Genomic DNA, 18730 nt, shown 5'->3' on the forward strand with positions numbered 1-18730 from the left:
TGCATAGAAATCGAAGATTGTGAAGACCAAGTAGAGTGCTTGTGGGTAAGGATGAGGGGGAAGGCCAATGAGGCAGATATCCTGCTGGGAGTCTGTTACAGGCCACCCAACCAGGATGAAGAGACGGATGAGACATTCCATAAGCGACTGGCGGAGGTCTCGCATTCGCTGGCCCTTGTTCTTGTGGGCGACTTCAACCTACCGGACATCTGCTGGAAGTATAACACGGCAGAGAGGAAACAATCCGGGAGGTTCCTGGAGTGTGTGGAGGATAACTTCCTGACACAGCTAGTGAGTGAGCCCACCAGGGGAGGTCCCTTACTGGACCTGCTGTTTACAAACAGAGAAGCACTGGTGAGAGATGTGGTCGTCGGAGGCCGTCTTGGACTTAGCGACCACGACACGACAGAATTCTCAGTTGTGAGCGAAGTAAGGAGGGGGGTCAGCAAAACTGCTACCATGGACTTCCGGAGGGCAGACTTGGGCCTGTTCAGGTCACTGGTTGAGAGAGTCCCTTGGGAGACTGTCCTGAAGGGCAAAGGGGTCCAGGAAGGCTGGACAGTCTTCAAGAAGGAAATCTTAAAGGCGCAGGAGCAGGCGGTCCCCATGTGCCGTAAGAAGAGCTGGCGGGGAAGGCGACCGGTCTGGCTGAACAGGGAGATTTTGCTGGGACTCAGGGAAAAGAGGAGAGTTTATCATCTCTAGAAGAAGGGGAAGGCAACTCACGAAGAGTACAAGGATCTCATTAGGTCAAGCAGGGACAAAATTAGAAAGGCAAAAGCCCAGCTAGAGCTCAGTCTGGCCACAGTCGTAAAAGATAATAAAAAATGTTTTTACAAATATATTAACAACAAAAAGAGAGGCAAGGAGAATCTCCATCCCCTACTGGATATGGCGGGGAACATTGTCTCCAAGGTCGAGGACAAGGCTGAGGTACTTAATGCCTTCTTTGCCTCAGTCTTTAATAGCCAGTCCAGGTATCCGCAGGGTATTCAGCCCCCTGAGCTGGAAGATGGGGATGGAGAGCACAATATACTCCTCATAATCCCGGAGGATGCAGTCAAGGACATGCTAAACCACCTGGACACCTACAAGTCTATGGGGCCTGATGGGATCCACCTGAGAGTACTGAGAGAGCTGGCAGAGGAGCTTGCCAAGCCACTCTCCATCATTTATCAGCAGTCCTGGTTAACAGGGGAGGTCCCAGACAACTGGAGGCTTGCCAGTGTGAAGCCTGTCTACACGGAAGGCCGGAAGGAGGATCCTGGGAACGACAGGCCTCTCAGCCTGACCTCCATACCGGGGAAGATCATGGAGAGGTTCGTTTTGAGAGAGCTCACAGGGCACCTGCAGGACAACCAAGGGATCAGGCCCAGCCAGCATGGGTTCATGAAAGGCAGGTCCTGCTTGACCAACCTGATCTCCTTCTATGACCAGGTGACCCGCCTAGTGGATGAGGGAAAGACTGTGGACGTTGTCTACCTGGACTTTAGGAAAGCCTTTGACAGCGTCTCCCACAGCATTCTCCTGGAGAAACTGGCGTCTCGTGGCTTGGATGGGTTTACTCTTTGCTGGGTGAGGAACTGGCTGGATGGCCGAGCTCAGAGAGTTGTGGTGAACGGCGTTAAATCCGGCTGGCGGCCAGTCACAAGCGGTGTTCCCCAGGGCTTGGTTCTGGGGCCGGTCTTGTTCAATGTCTTTATTGATGACCTGGATGAGGGAATCGAGTGCTCCCTCAGTAAGTTTGCAGCTGACACCAAGTTGGGTGGGAGTGTTGATCTGCTGGAGGTTAGGAGGGCTCTGCAGAGGGATCTGGACAGGCTGGATCGATGGGCAGAGGCCAACTGTATGAGGTTTAATAAGGCCAAGTGCAGGGTCCTGCACTTCGGCCTCAACAACCCCATGCAATGCTACAGGCTTGGGGAGGAGTGGCTGGAGAGCCGCCCGGTGGAAAGGGACCTGGGGGTGCTGGTTGACAGCCGGCTGAACATGAGCTGGCAGTGTGCCCAGGTGGCCAAGAAGGCCAACAGTGTCCTGGCCTGTATCAGGAATAGTGTGGCCAGCAGGAGTAGGGAAGTGGTTGTGCCCCTGTACTCGGCACTGGTGAGGCCACACTTTGAATCCTGTGTTCAGTTTTGGGCCCCTCACTACAAGAAGGATGTTGAGGTGCTGGACCGTGTCCAGAGAAGGGCAGCGAAGCTGGTGAGGGGTCTGGAGCACAAGTCTTATGAGGAGCGGCTGAGGGAACTGGGGGTGTTCAGTCTGGAGAAGAGGAGGCTGAGAGGAGACCTTATCGCTCTCTACAACTACCTGAAAGGGGGTTGTGGCGACGAGGGTGTTGGTCTCTTCTCCCAAGTAACTAGCGATAGGATGAGAGGAAATGGCCTCAAGTTGTGCCAGGGGAGGTTTAGATTAGATATTAGGAAAAATGTCTTCACTGAGATGGTGGTCAGGCATTGGAACAGGCTGCCCAGGGAGGTGGTGGAGTCGCCATCTCTGGAAGTGTTCAAAAAACATGTGGATGTGGCGCTTCTGGACATGGTTTAGGGGACATGGTGGTGTTGGTTTAATGGTTGGACTTGATGATCTTGAAGGTCCTTTCCAACCTAGTGATTCTGTGATTCTGTGATAGCTCTCGCTAACATGGCTGGCTGGGTGGTTACTCCTCTCCAATGCAGGGACACATCCAGCTTGCCATCCACCAGGAGCCCCACATCCTTTTCTGCAAAGCTCATCCTCAGATGGTCAGTCACGATCTATATCTATGCATATTTTGTGTCAAGGCCAGGACCTGGTGTTTGTCTTGAACTTGATGAAGTTGCTGTGTATGGCCCTTTTGCCTTGTCCCCAGATTTCTGTCACCTGGAAACTCCTGAGGATGTTCTCCGTTACATCTTCCCAGTCACTGATGAATATGTGAAACAGCATTAGTTCCAGTATCAGTCCGTGAAGAATGCCTCATAGCCAGCTGCCAGCTAGACCCAGATTGTTGACCACTACCCATTAAAGCCTCGATGGTCCAGACCATCCTAATGTTTCCCCATCCAGTTTAGATCTTTCCAGTTTGGCTACAAGGCTACTATGTCAAGAGTTGCTGAAGTCCTTGAATGACATCTGCCAATCTGCCCTTACCCACTGTGAGTCAGTCATCTGATGATGGAAAGGTGACAGGTTTGGTCAGGTGTGACATTTTTGGTAAATCTGTGCTGTTACACATCCTTTCCTGCCCTTCATGTGCCTGGACATGGCTTCCAGGAGGCTTTGCTCCACATTCTTCTTGGAGGCTGAGGTGAGGCTGACATTCCTCATCTTTCTTCTTGTCCTTCTTGAAGATTGGCACATTTGTTTTTTTTTTTCTGTCACTAGGAACCTACCCCAATTTGTGAAAGATGACAAATACCAGTCTTGCAATGGCATCAGTCACTTCCCTCAGCACCTTCTGCTGCATCCGTGGGTTTGGGTGGGTTGTTTACTGAAGTACTCTGTAACTTGATTGTCCTCTGTTGTGGGTAGCACCTCCCTTTCCCAAACTTTGTAACTACTTTATTTAAAAAAAGACCCATTTCGGAGCAGGGAGGAGTTTTTTGTTTTGTGGGTTTTTTTTTAAATCCGTATTTTTACAAGTGAAATATTTCCCCAAATAATCAAGAAAATCTTTTTGTTGTTTCTGCAAACATCCCTATGGCAAACATCAGCATGAGATAGATACCCATTTACATTTCCCTTACAATCTATGAATAGAAACAACAATTCTCAGATGTCATTTTTGTTCATCCTTCAGAACTAATCTGAAGTAAACTAATTGCTACAAGTACTTAATTCTCTTACATCTCCTTGAAAGTTTTAACATATAGCTCAGACATCACTGTGTACACTGCAGACATCTGGAGTTCTCAGATACATTATCTACCCTTTAAAAATCTTAAATTACTTTTTTTTCTTGAGCCATCTATACTAATAAGTATTTTTCTCAACAATTTTCATTACCAAATAGTATAGAAAATACTGGTATACCTCAATTTTTATGAGAAGCGATCCAGAGTTTCTGATATGATGCCTTTGTTCATGATTTCAGATACTGGGATACCTTTTTCTGTCTGTTGGGCAACACTTCAGGATTGTCAATAGTTTCCTGTAGGATCCCAAAGAGAGAGTGAAGTTCAGCTGCTCTGAACTACACGGTTTCTTACTTTGCTTCCTGGGACAGGAACACCTCTCTGGATTCATTACCAAGTATACTCAGAAGACAAGACATCTCCCTTGGTATTGTAGCAGACTGTGAACAATTCAAATTAATGAAAGTTAACTTTTTTTTTTTTTGAAAGCTCACATAAGTAGAAGCAACAAAATTAACAATAATTAGGTTAAAATTTAAATTTAAAATAAAATTTAAATAGCAAAGTGTCATTCTCCATTTGAAGGTAATGGGAGGAGGAAAACAGCCGTTGCTAGATGCCCTGTTTGAATTATTAATCAAGTCTGTCTTGATGGAGAGAACAGAACACCAAACCAAATCAGACCGTTTGTTTCAGACATCTCTCTGAGGATGGGTACCATCTGAAGGCGTCTCTTTTAATTATCAGACAGGTAGTAGCAGCATGTCATTTAGATAAAATGTCTACATTTCAATGGATAAATTCAGATGAAATGGATCCTACTTGAACTACAGCTCTTCAGAAAATTATAAATTCAGCCTGAGGTTTCCAAAACTAATTTTTGAAAAGCATCCTAGACCCACATTGAGCAAAGTATTTTGTGCAAAGAAAGGAAATCTGATAGCAAGCCAAAGAGAGATTCACCATACCTAAATTCAGACATCTGTAATCCAGTGGTTTAATAGCTGTTAACATATATAGTGACTTTTAAAAGGCTCTGGAGTATCCAAGATACCTGCTTAAGTCTGGCAAATGTAATAGAGTTCCACAGGTGACCTGTCCTTTTGGAACATCACTGGAGACCAGCTAAGATGCTCCTGGATGTCTCAAATGGCACTGAAGACTTATGGTTTGAGCCCTAAATTTCTACATCTGAGCTTGTCATAGAGTCACTTGCCCTTTAATCAAAGGACAGGAACAGACACTTCTAAGATGTAATTCATCATAGCCTCAAAAGTCCAAAGTGTGCCAATAAATCATGGCATAGAAATGCCTTTTTCCATTTAGTATGTTGGGAAACTAGATGGCTAACACACAGCTAAGGAAGCTGGTGAGGGGTCTGGAGAACGAGTCTTATAAGGAGCGGCTGAGGAAACTAGGGGTGTTCAGTCTGGAGAAGAGGAGGCTGAGGGGAGACCTCATCGCTCTCTACAACTACCTGAAAGGGGATTGTGGTGAGGTGGGTGTTGGTCTCTTCTCCCAAGTAACTGGTGATAGGATGAGGATAAATGGCCTCAAGTTGCACCAGGGGAGGTTTAGACTAGGTATTAGGAAAAATGTCTTTACCGAGAGAGTGGTCAAACACTGGAACAGGCTGCCCAGGGAGGTGGTGGAGTCACCGTCACTGAAGGTGTTCAAAAAACGTGTAGACGTGGCACTTTGGGACACGATTTAGTGGGCATGGTGGTGTTGGGTTGATGGTTGTACTTGATGATCTTAAAGGTCCTTTCCAACCTTAATGATTCTGTGATTCTATGCAGAGTTTGTATTGCAGATGTCGAAATGTTAATGGATATCCATTACAGTAAATAAAGCAATATAGACGTTTCTGGGCATGGTTAATTTAGCCTATTGTAGATATACGCTATGCAACGGATAGATGTGTATTCTTGAGTTCAGTGCTCTAATTAATTGCCAAGCCACGAGAAAGCTTTTCCTGTCTCAAACAGCTTTGGGTGGCAAGCGGTACCTATTCCTTCCTATTTCTGCTAATCCCCTCTCCAGTCGTTCCCTCCTCCAGACACCAGGGATGTTTCCCATTAGCCATTTCTTGATCTGCTAACTGCTCTCAAAAGCTGTATTTCCTTGATGTGATGGCCACCCCTTTTCCTGTGCTGTCTCTCCTCCACTGCTCACTGCACTGCTAGAAACTTTATTGAAATGTGAAGCTTTGCTAGCCACTATTTCTTTTATTTTTTTAAATATAAGAGCACTCATAGCAATCATAATTCCATGGCCTGCAGATGATTTCTAAACAGCTCTTCCTATTTCCTAATTGTTATCAGGGAGAATAAAACTACACATGCAAAATGAACTGGTTTCCAGTTGGTAAAGATGGTCCTTTCCATTTATCTCCCCTCCTTTCCACCAAACGTCAACAGAGTGGCCATTCCTCTCTGGAAGTTGTTGCAATATTGCTGTGGGAGTTTTGCTTTCACTTTTAGGTTTTAATTGTCAGGCCAGTTATGGATAGTATTTAATTAATTTTAGACTGGATGTTTACATTGTGTGTTCTTCTGTATGAGCTAGCAGTTATTTAGTATATTGAACTCAGCCCTTGTATAGCATGGTTTATATTAGCCAAAACCAGACATCCAAAATAGATCAGATTAACCACATTCAAGCAAATGCTTCTCACTCTCTTCATTTGCAATCTAGGGAGTCCAGGTAACTGGCTTGGATGTAGACATCTACACCATAGATATAAAAACTAAGAGCAATCCAGAACATAACATTAATAAAGAAATGTTCTATCCCCTATGAATTGAGTTGCAACTTATTCTGAACTGAATTTCGGCTGTAGTGAGGAAAAAGGAAGCAAGCAGGCACGTGAGAAGATATCATGTGCAATAATACATATACAATGACATTCATGGATTTATTTTGCATACTTTACAGTATTCACTACATATTCATGATCTTTCTCCATACCACCCCCCAGCTGATAGCAAGATTATTTACCTATTTTGTTTCTCTGCTTATTTATTTTTAAGATGCACAGCTATGTATTCCCAAGCCTTATCCAAATTAAATATATTCACATGCCATGTAGTTGTGATTGAACCTGTAACTCATTAAGGATTATTATTCCTTCTTTTTTTTAACAGAAAGCAACTCTCTGAACACCAGAAGTTTACTTGTCTGTTTTTGCAGAGCCTCCTTTACTTCTTTGTTTCTCAGATTGTAGATGAGAGGATTGACCAAGAGATTGAGGATGGTATAAAAAACAGAGAAGACTTTGTTCGGAGATATTCGGGTATTGTGATGAGGAAGTACATAGACAGTTAATATTACAGAATCACAAGAATCACAGAATCACTAAGGTTGGAAAGGACCTTCAAGATCATCAAGTCCAACCATTAAACCAACACCACCATGTCCCCTAAACCATGTCCTGAAGCGCCACATCCACACGTTTTTTGAACACTTCCAGAGATGGCGACTCCACCACCTCTCTGGGCAGCCTGTGCAAATTCTTGACCACCCTCTCAGTGAAGAAATTTTTCCTAATATCCAATCTAAACCTCCTCTGGCACAACTTGAGGACATTTCCTCTTGTCCCATCACTAGTTAGTTGAGAGAAGAGACCAACACCCACCTCACCACAACCCCCTTTCAGGTAGTTGTAGAGAGCGATGAGGGCTCCCCTCAGCCTCCTCTTCTCCAGACTGAACACCCCCAGTTCCCTCAGCCGCTCCTTGTAAGACTCGTGCTCCAGCCCCCTCACCAGCTTTGTTGCCCTTCTTTGGACATGCTCAAGCACCTCAGCGTCCTTATTGACCAGTAAAAATGTATCATCACCACAATAAGATGTGAGGAGCAAGTGGAAAAGGCCTTTTTCCTTCCAGTGGCAGAAGGAATTCTCGTGACTGTGATAATGATGTAGAGATAGGACGAGAAAGTCAACAGAAATGGAGGCAGTGAGCACGCACCTGCCACAACAGAAGTGACAAGTCCCACCACATGAGTGTCACTACAGGAGAGTTTTATCATTGGGAATGAGTCACAAAAAATTTTCAATTTCATTAAGCCCACAGAAATCTCAATCTGAGATCAGGAAGGTTAGTATGGAATTAGATAGAAAGCCACTTATCCACAATGCAGCACCCAGCTGGAGACAGAACTTGCCGTTCATGTGGGATGGATAATGCAGGGGTTTGCACACTGCTAGGCATCTATCATAGAACATCACTGCGAGGAGACAGCACTCTGCAGCTGCCAAGCAACCAAAGAAATAGTATTGTGTAAAACAGCCGTTGACTGAAATACTTCTGTCTCCACCCAGATAGCTAAGCAACATCCTCGGCAAGATATCTGAGCTGTAGCGGATTTCCAAACAGGCCAAATTGCCCAGGAAGAAGTACATTGGGGTGTGAGGTGCCGATGAGCCCCTGTCAGCACAATGATGAAGATGTTCCCAGTTATGGTCACATTGATAGAAACATCAGGAAGAGATGACCATTCAGTTCAGGGCCATTCCCAAATTGCAGGAGGATGAACTCTGTAACAAGGGTTTTGTTTTTCCATTCTTGTTTTGTCATAACTTTTGTTCTAGTGATAAAACAGGAAATGTTAGCTCCAGTGAAGACCTTGACAGTTAAGACTCAAATAATGAAAGTTTCTTCACAAAAAGAGCACCGGGCCTTCTCGCAGCAGATGGAGTGCAACTGACTTCAAGGGGCAAAAGGATTCTTGCTTATGAGCTGGCAGGCCTCATCAAGAGGGCTTTAAACTAGATTTGAAGGGGGAAGGGGATAAAACCAGGCTCACTAGAGTTGAGCCTAGGGGTGGCATGCCAGAGTTGGGGGTGAAATTGATGGCCCAGCTCAAGTGCATCTACACCAATGCACGCAGCATGGGCACCAAACAGGAGGAGCTGGAAGCCATTGTGCAGCTATGACTTAGTCAGCGTCACAGAAACATGGTGGGATGCTTCTTATGACCAGAGGGCTGCAATGGATGGCTATAAGCTCTTCCAAAGGGATAGGCAAGGAAGGAGAGGTGGTGGGGTGGCTCTGTATGTTAGAGAGTGTTTTGATTGCATAGAAATCAATGATTGTGAAGACCAAGTAGAGTGCTTATGAGTAAGGATGAGGGGGAAGGCCAATGAGGCAGATATTCTCCTGGGAGTCTGTTAAAGGATGAAGAGACAGATGAGACATTCTATAAGCGACTGGCAGAAGTCTCGCATTCGCTGGCCCTTGTTCTTGTGAGGGACTTCAATCTACCGGACATCTGTTGGAAGTATAACACGGCAGAGAGGAAACAATCCGGGAGGTTCCTGGAGTGTGTGGAGGATAACTTCCTGACACAGCTAGTGAGTGAGCCCCTCAGGGGAGGTGTCTTGCTGGACCTGCTGTTTACAAACAGAGAAGCACTGGTGAGAGATGTGGTCGTCGGAGGCTGTCTTGGGCTTAGCGACCACGACACGACAGAATTCTCAGTTGTGAGCGAAGTAAGGAGGGGGGTCAGCAAAACTGCTACCATGGACTTCCGGAGGGCAGACTTGGGCCTGTTCAGGTCACTGGTTGAGAGAGTCCCTTGGGAGACAGTCCTGAAGGGCAAAGGGGTCCAGGAAGGCTGGACAGGCTTCAGGAAGGAAATCTTAAAGGCGCAGGAGCAGGCGGTCCCCATGTGCCGTAAGAAGAGCTGGTGGGGAAGGCGATCGGCCTGGCGGAACAGGGAGATTTTGCTGGGACTCAGGGAAAAGAGGAGAGTTTATCATCTCTAGAAGAAGGGGAAGGCAACTCACGAAGAGTACAAGGATCTCATTAGGTCAAGCAGGGACAAAATTAGAAAGGCAAAAGCCCAGCTAGAGCTCAGTCTGGCCACAGTCGTAAAAGATAATAAAAAATGCTTCTACAAATATATTTACAACAAAAAGAGAGGCAAGGAGAATCTCCATCCCCTACTGGATATGGCGGGGAACATTGTCTCCAAGGACGAGGACAAGGCTGAGGTACTTAGTGCCTTCTTTGCCTCACTCTTTAATAGCCAGTCCAGGTATCCGCAGGGTATTCAGCCCCCCGAGCTGGAAGATGGGGATGGAGAGCACAATAACCCACTCATAAACCAGCAGGAAGCAGTTAAGGACATGTTAAACCACCTGGACACCTACAAGTCTATGGGGCCTGATGGGATCCACCCAAGAGTACTGAGAGAGCTGGCGGAGGAGCTTGCCAAGCCACTCTCCATCATTTATCAGCAGTCCTGGTTAACAGGGGAGGTCCCAGACAACTGGAGGCTTGCCAATGTGAGACCCATCTACAAGCAAGGCCGGAAGGAGGATCCTGGGAACGACAGGCCTCTCAGCCTGACCTCCATACTGGGGAAGATCATGGAGCGGTTCGTTTTGAGAGAGCTCACAGGGCACCTGCAGGACAACCGAGGGATCAGGCCCAGCCAGCATGGGTTCATGAAAGGCAGGTCCTGCTTGACCAACCTGATCTCCTTCTATGACCAGGTGACCCGCCTAGTGGATGAGGGAAAGACTGTGGACGTTGTCTACCTGGACTTTAGGAAAGCCTTTGACAGCATCTCCCACAGCATTCTCCTGGAGAAACTGGCGGCTCGTGGCTTGGATGGGTTTACTCTTTGCTGGGTGAGGAACTGGCTGGATGGCCGAGCCCAGAGAGTTGTGGTGAATGGCGTTAAATCCGGCTGGTGGCCGGTCACAAGCAGTGTTCCCCAGGGCTCGGTTCTGGGGCCGGTCTTGTTCAATATCTGTATCAATGACCTGGAAGAGGGAATTGAGTGCTCCCTCAGTAAGTTTGCAGCTGACACCAAGTTGGGTGGGAGTGTTGATCTGCTGGAGGTTAGGAGGGCTCTGCAGAGGGATCTGGACAGGCTGGATTGATGGGCAGAGGTCAACTGTATGAGGTTTAATAAGAGCAAGTGTCGGGTCCTGCACTTGGGTCACAACAACCCCATGGAACGCTACAGGCTTGGGGAGGAGTGGCTGGAGAGCTGCCTGGCAGAAAAGGACCTGGGGGTGCTGGTTGACAGCCGGCTGAACATGAGCCGGCAGTGTGCACAGGTGGCCACGAAGGCCAACAGTGTCCTGGCCTGTATCAGCACTAGTGTGGCCAGCAGGAGCAGGGAAGTGGTTGTGCCCCTGTACTCGGCACTGGTGAGGCTGCACCTTGAATACTGTGTTGATTTTTGGGCCCCTCACTACAAGAAGGATGTTGAGGTGCTGGAGCGTGTCCAGAGAAGGGCAGCGAAGCTGGTGAGGGGTCTGGAGCACAAGTCTTATGAGGAGCGGCTGAGGGAACTGGGGTTGGTTAGTCTGGAGAAGAGGCTGAGAGGAGACCTTATCGCTCTCTACAACTACCTGAAAGGGGGTTGTGGCGACGAGGGCGTTGGCCTCTTCTCCCAGGTAACCACCGATAGGACAAGAGGAAATGGCCTCAAGTTACGCCAGGGGAGGTTTAGATTGGATATTAGGAAAAATGTTTTCACCAAGAGGGTGGTCAGGCAATGGAACAGGCTGCCCAGGGAGGTGGTGGAGTCGCCATCTCTGGAAGTGTTCAAAAAACGTGTGGATGTGGCACTTCAGGACATGGTTTAGGGGACATGGTGGTGTTGGGTTAATGGTTGGACTTGATGATCTTGAAGGTCCTTTCCAATCTTAGTGATTCTGTGAAAACAGAGAAGCAGATAGGAAAAAAGTCCTTGCATTATCAGACCTGTCATCTGATTTCTGTAACAATTTCTCAGATACTAAGAGTCACATTACTTATTACTCCATGTACCGAGAAGAGCGCTTAAAACTGAAGTAATGCCCGTGGTTCTTCTCTGGCACAAGGGTACTTTCTAAGTTGTTTCCAGTCTGTGCAAGGAAATGAAAAATCAACTTCTTTCATTAGATCCCATCACAAGTTTTGCCATATTTCTATCTGTTGTGAAAAAAAGAGGTATTGGGTCTGATTGTTCCAATGGCCATATTTCCATTGCTAATACGTATTGATGGATATTATATATTCACTATATGTAAGTCTAGCATGAACTTTAATGGAGATATTTTTCTAGTTTGAAGGATACAACTTCCACCAATGAAAATAAGTATGAGTAACATCTATACGATCCCCAGCATATGTTCACCCTGCCAAAAAAACCCCAAACACACACAAAAGCACCTTCCAGTTGTCTCACCCTTCAGTCTTGTCAATGGATAGAATGAAGGATTCCAGATTTAAGGAGTTTATTAATTAATTAATCCTAAAAGAGGCAGGACAAATCATCTTGTGAAAGTACCTATTTCTTGTCACTAAGATCTCAGAGAGAGTTTAGTTGCCAGACCCTTAATCAGAAAAATAGTTTAGAAAAATCCTACTGCTTGTCATAACCCTCTTTTTTATTTTTGTCTTGTGTATACTGAACAACCTCATTCTCTAGATTTCCTTACAAATCCCATTTTCCAAAACTCCTGAGGCTTTTGATGTTAGAGAGAAATGGAAGATTCTAGGGGGGCAGGTCAGTAGGAGACAACACAACTAAAAAAAGATTAATGAACCTGGATGTAGTGGTCAAGAAGGTGAAGAAGTAGTTGTACTTAAGCAGTAAACCATGAAGACTGAGTTGTTCTTTTACTCTTGAAAAATGTAACTGTCAGGAGATCAGCAGAATCCACCGTAACCGAGGTAAAAGGTAAAGGTGGCCAGGGGAAATGGTGACCACCAACTCAATTGAAGGACTATGCAAATTATGCACCCCTCCTTCTAGGAACATGTGCAAAAATTTAAATATGTATAACCAAGAATAAGCAATGTGGTGATTACTAGCCAATGAATATAAGTTTGGGAGGTTCTCTATTATTTTTCCTAATTGTGTCATGGGATAAATATGTGGTCATTCCTTTGTGTGGTGTGCTAGCTTTGTGGAATACCACCTAGCACCCATATCTGTGCCAATATGCTACAAATAAAATACCTGTAGTCTGTATGTATTTTGGAGAATTGCACACCGGGTATATGATCCCACTTTTGGAACAATACTTTGGCTGATCTTTTCCAGATTTGTTTAGTACAAAATTACTAAAGAAAAAAAAAATACAGGGGCCAAAACTAGTCATAATACTGTGGTGAAGGCTATACTGGCAAAGGAACTGAACAGAAAATCTACTCGTGTTTTCTTCTGTAGAGACTTTTCTTGTCAGCTCTGTTTCTATCCGGATGTGCATGGCGTTGGGGGAGGTATTGGCAATGCATTAATGGGGTGCATATTTCAAACCCATGCACCTGGCAACACAAATTGCAACCATGACCCTTCAGGGACTGGGAGGGACAATCTTCAGCCTGGAGTTCCCTAAACACATCCTCTATTACAAATACAACTTTGATGGGCTTTTTCCAGCCCATCGTCTTCCCAGATCTAGCACTCCAATCTAGCAGCATCTATCTGAGCCATCTTCAGCAGGATTAATGCCACCTAACTTGGAACATCTGCATCTAAGGCATTCACTTCAGCCTCCTCTTACAGTCTACAGAGAGAAGTAAGCACTTTGGACTGTAATCCATCCAATATGTTTTATACATCTACTTTGTATGAGCTAATCATCTAAGGAAATTATCTATTTTTTTCCAATGACAATAGCAGGAGTTTAGATATCAGCTCAGAAGTCAGCTTCTGCCATGCAGCCTGCACTTCCTTTTTGATGTTGCTCAGCACATTTAGGCACTATAGGGAGGTGACCAGACACTATAGCAGTGAAGGCCATGTAAGGACATCCATCCAATAACTTACATCTGGACCATTTATGATAACATAACTTCGTAAGACCTCCACATTTCTTTCCATGGGTCTAATTTTAAATTTTCCTCTAAACTCTTATTTATTCAAACCCCCAGTTTTTAGTCAATTTGACAACATCTGACAACTGAAAATGTTGGAAATGTGTTCCATTCCTGTGACAATCAACAAACCTTTCAGACCAACACTGTTTCTTACCTGAAACTACAGGAAAATTAAAATCCAATTAAAAAATCTTTCACCTCCTCAAGGTTTTGTATCCATCTCTATTTTCTTTAAGAGCTTGATTTTCTCATGGGAAAAAAAAAATAAAATTAGAATTTATTTGGCAAAGCTCTCCCGCCGAGTAATTTCCATATTTTCCTTTTTTTTTTTAGCCAACTAAATATACCAACTCTTCCATTCTGTCAGGTAGAGTGTTCTTCCCTTCACCTCAGTCCTTAAAAACCTTTTCAGAGCTGAGACTAGTGAAACACCCCAGGGGATAATCAAGCAAACAAAAGCCTTGGAGAGGTTGTCATCAACCTCATATGCACATAAATAACCATTCTTTTCATGTACACTCTGATTGGAATTAGTGTTTTCTTAGCCTACATTTTGATTACTTTTGGGCTTGGATGGAATTATATTGCTAGATAGGATGACAACTGAGTGGAAGATTACTATGATGATCATCATTGCTATCAAGTCAGCACTGTGTTCTACAGACCGTGATGAAGTTTAAAACTGACTAGGGCCTGGATTCAACGCTAGGCAGTTACCCGAAAGCCAGCTGTTCTAGTCATCCTCTGGAGATGCTGTGACTGTATTCCCAGCTCTAGTATCACAAATGAATGAGATGATCGTTCCAGGTCATGGTTTTCAATCTCAGCTTCCTAGCTTGCATTTAAGAAGGTCAGGTAGACTGCAATCTGTTAGTCAATGTTCAGACTGCTTAGTCGCCAAGGCCAGACAGAAACAGCTTGATGAATAGATATCTCTTGGCAAAGCACAACTTTGCATCAGCTTGGTGAGCCTCAAAAAGAAAAAAAAAATTGTAAGAACATGGGGAAATTCAAAGATCACATGAAAAAAGTGAAGTCCCAAATAAGTAGAAGGGGACGTTGTATTATGCAAACACCGCTAGATGGGAGTGTAGTCAAAACAACCTGAAATACCAGTTTCTATCTCAGTGGCTTTGGCCTGTGCAGGCGCAGAGCTGGTCCTAGCTGAACTGCAGAGACTGAATGTCATCTGTTTTGATTACTAACATGAGATGGAATAAATCTGTCTCAAAAATACAAAATCTACCTGTTGGCTTTCATATGATATACTCTTAGTTTCCCACCAACTAGCCATGTTGGAACTGTCAGTTCCATGATAGAAATAAAATGCTTGTGTTCAACCAGATGGTCTCAGCTACATCATTGCCATGATCTCTGTGTGTAAGGGTTACCTAGAGTCTTCAGTTTGGAGGACAAGGCACACCAGAAGACAAATCTCTGTTCTTGGTGCCAGAATATCTTCATATAAATACATAGAATCATAGAATCGCTAAAGTTGGAAAAGACCTCTAAGATCATCACGTCCAACTGCCAACCCAACACCATCACGCCCACTAAACCATGTCCCAAAGTGTCACATCCACATGTTCTTTGAAGACTTCCAGTGACGGTGACTCCACCACCTCTCTGGGCAGTCTGTTCCAATGCTTGACCACTCTCTCAGTGAAGAAATTTTTCCCAATATCGAGTCTAAACCACCCCTGGTGCAACTTGAGGCCATTTCCTCTCATCCTATCACTAGTTACTTGGGAGAAGAGACCAACACCCACCTCACCACAACCCCTTTTCAGGTAGTTGTAGAGGGCGATAAGGTCTCTCCTCAGCCTCCTCTTCTCCAGACTGAACACCCCCAGTTCCCTCAGCCGCTCCTCATAAGACTTGTGCTCCAGACCCCTCACCAGCTTCGTTGCCCTTCTCTGGACATGGTCCAGCACCTCAACGTCCTTCTTGTAGTGAGGGGCCCAACACTGAACACAGTATTCGAGGTGCGGCCTCACCAGTGCCGAGTACAAGGGCACGATCCCTGCCCTGCTCCTGCTGGCCACACTATTTCTGATACAGGCCAGGACACTGTTGGCCTTCTTGGCCACCCGGGCACACTGCCGGCTCATGTTCAGCGGGCTGTTGACCAGCACCCCCAGGTTCTTTTCCACAGGGCAGCTCTCTAGCCACTCTTGCCCAAGCCTGTAGTGTTGCATGGTGGAGTTGTGACTGAAGTGCAGGACCCAGCACTTGGTCTTATTAAACCTCATACAGTTGGCCTCTGCCCATCGATCCAGCCTGTCCAGATCCCTCTGCTGAGCCCTCCTACCCTCCAGCAGATCAACACTCCCACCCAACTTGGTGTCAGCTGCAAACTTACTGAGGGAACACTCAATCCCCTCATCCAGATCATCAATAAAGATATTGAACAAGACCGGCCCCAGAACCGAGCCCTGGGGAACACCGCTTGTGACCGGCCGCCAGCCGGATTTAACGCCGTTCACCACAACTCTCTGAGCTTGGCCATCCAGCCAGTTCTTTACCCAGTGAAGAGTAAACCTGTCTAAGCCATGAGCTGCCAGTTTCTCCAGGAGAATGCTGTGGGAGATGCTGTTAAAAGCTTTCCTAAAGTCCAGGTAGACAACATCCACTAGGCGTGTCGCCTGGTCATAGAAGGAGATCAGGTTGGTCAAACAGGACCTGCCTTTCATGAACCCATGCTGGCTGGGCCTGATCCCTTGGTTGTCCTACACATGCCCTGTGAGCACCCTCATTACTTCAGACACTATAAATTTCTGCCTAGCCTCAGGCAGTTATTTACAAACTCTACCTGGAAAGTGAAGAGAGAATGGGCAATGTGAGTCTTCCAATACCTGTCACCTGAACAGGCTATGGAAAGTCTCAAAAATGTCTGTCTCTCTCCACTGAGAGCGCTACACTGAGTATCTAGTCAATTCTAGATATCTAGATATCTAATTAAAATAGTCAAATGTTCAAGAGGCTAAATTTGGGTGAGATGACTCCAGGTTCTAAGTGTCTAAGGAGATTTCTGTCTTGCTTTTTTAAACCTGAGAATGGTTTCAGCACTTGCTCAGTAAGTTAAAGACCTGGGTCCTGGCTGCCATGTAGCTCAAAAGAGTCATTACCCCCAGCTCCCTTACAACCAGTTGATACCCTAGGCTATGGCATGATTCATAATAAGTTCTCTTCCATCCGTCTTAATGAGCTCTGCCATGGGGTAGGAAGTAACGCAAGGTTCATGAGTGCTTAGAGGGATGCAGCCCGGGACCGTCACTATCCACAGTGATGTTCTGTGCACATTGTGTTCAATGTAAAAAGCATTATCTGCTGCTGGGGAAAAAAAGGTAGGCCATCAGGAGGAGATTTTGCGTATTTCAGGTGAGATGTGCCTATATTGAGGTACATGGAAGGCTTATATCTGATGCTCTTGTGAATTAAGGGAGAATGAAATGAAGATTTTATGAATTATGATTCTTCAGAAGCATTCATATTGTAGCCGTATAACCCCAACTCTGCATTATTTTTGGACATTGGTTTAACCAAGTGCCCCACCATCTTTTAGGCCACGGAGCATCTTGCCAATACAGGTAACATCATCCTGATGGATTTATTAAAATTTCAATTTGCTTTTGGACTGTGAGATTACTTGAAATACAAGGCAGTCAGGCGTACTGAGCATTAGCAGTAAGTAGGCCCCGGAGACAGGCAATAAAAATGAATGCTTTTAGGCTGTACAGAAAAGGAATTTCAGAGATGTATAAGAGCTTCTCACTTTACCCGTTGGGCATGGGTGGAAAACTTTGCAAAGATAAACTCAAAGAAGAACACATAACCACAAAATGAGATTTTTGCTCACCTGAACCTGAGGTTCTGCTCACCTTAACCTGAAGGTTAAGACTTCATCTGGCCAAATGTGACGCTGAATAAATTCAAGTTAACTTTGTTTCACATGGAGCTTTTTCTTTTCCATGAAATTCAAGCTATATTATCCGTATTGAAAATTGGATTCATTTACTGAAACCTATGTGTCCAGCATAATTTTGAAGGCCTGAACCCATGCCTTCATTTGGGTTTCTTTTATTGTCTGCATTTTGCTTAATAAGGGTGCAGTTTTATAGCAAGTATTGTGTCACATAGAATCGTAGAAGCATAGAATAGTTTGGGTTGGAAGGGACCTTTCAAGGTCATCTAGTCCAACCCCCTTGCAAGGAGCAGGGACATCTTCAACCAGATCAGGTTGCTCAGAGCCCCGTCCAACCTGACCTGGGATGTGTCCAGGGATAGAGCATCTACCACCTCTCTGGGCAACATCTGACATCAGTCTGCAGAAATCTAGGACAGAATAAGATCTATGTTCAAATAGCTGAACCCTGCACTCAGCCCCAGAATCAAACACTTAACATTTCAGTTTCTACCATTTAAGCCTGTACTCATGATTGGGATGTCTAAGCTCCCATTTATAGCCTATGGAGATTTGGTCAATACAGCCTACAGAGCTATTCAACTGATCAACCTACAGTGGGATTCAGGTGCCACATAAAGGAGCCAAATACCGTTTCATATATTCTAGGATATCGCAGACATCCTCACAAAAATGGTGTCGCATAGGACCTACGGGAGATCCTTCTGGAGTGATAGCTGGAGTTCTTACATTTTTTGGCATCTGAAATAGTCCTAGATGCTTATGTTTAGGCAGTTTAATTAAGCTCCTTGATCAGGAGACACCTGAATTGAGACTTCTAAGATTAGATGCTTGAGTCTGGATGTCAGTTACTCATGAGTACTCAGTTCATTATTTGCGAAGTTGTTTATCATGGATAAAAAAGGTGTGTTCAGTGTTTGGGAAGTTAACAGTTATTCACACTGGGAAAGAAGTGTCCATTGACACTCAGCAGGAACAATAAACAGGTGGTTTTTTTCCCCTTTAATTTAGGAAGGCAACAACAATAACAGCAGGTCAGTCAGACAAGTGCACTGACATGACACTGGATGCTCATGTTAGCCACTGTCTTCTCGCTCCTAGATCACCAACGTTAGGTGCAGAAAACACAACCAATG

At 45.1% G+C, this 18730-nt stretch overlaps 1 pseudogene across 1 annotated transcript; it reads right to left on the reverse strand.

Annotated features, from left to right (window-relative positions):
* Nucleotides 1-1336: 1336 nt before the first annotated feature.
* Nucleotides 1337-17460, reverse strand: LOC309409214 (olfactory receptor 5AP2-like; annotated as a pseudogene). Its single transcript has 4 exons — nucleotides 17450-17460; nucleotides 7639-8266; nucleotides 7013-7158; nucleotides 1337-1347 (listed from the first exon to the last, which is right to left on the reverse strand). The product of its transcript is annotated as an olfactory receptor 5AP2-like (transcript).
* Between the last annotated feature and the right edge of the window lie 1270 nt (nucleotides 17461-18730).

The sequence above is a fragment of the Phaethon aethereus genome (assembly GCF_964289735.1).
Source record: "Phaethon aethereus genome assembly, chromosome: 12".
Taxonomy (NCBI): Eukaryota; Metazoa; Chordata; class Aves; order Phaethontiformes; family Phaethontidae; genus Phaethon; species Phaethon aethereus.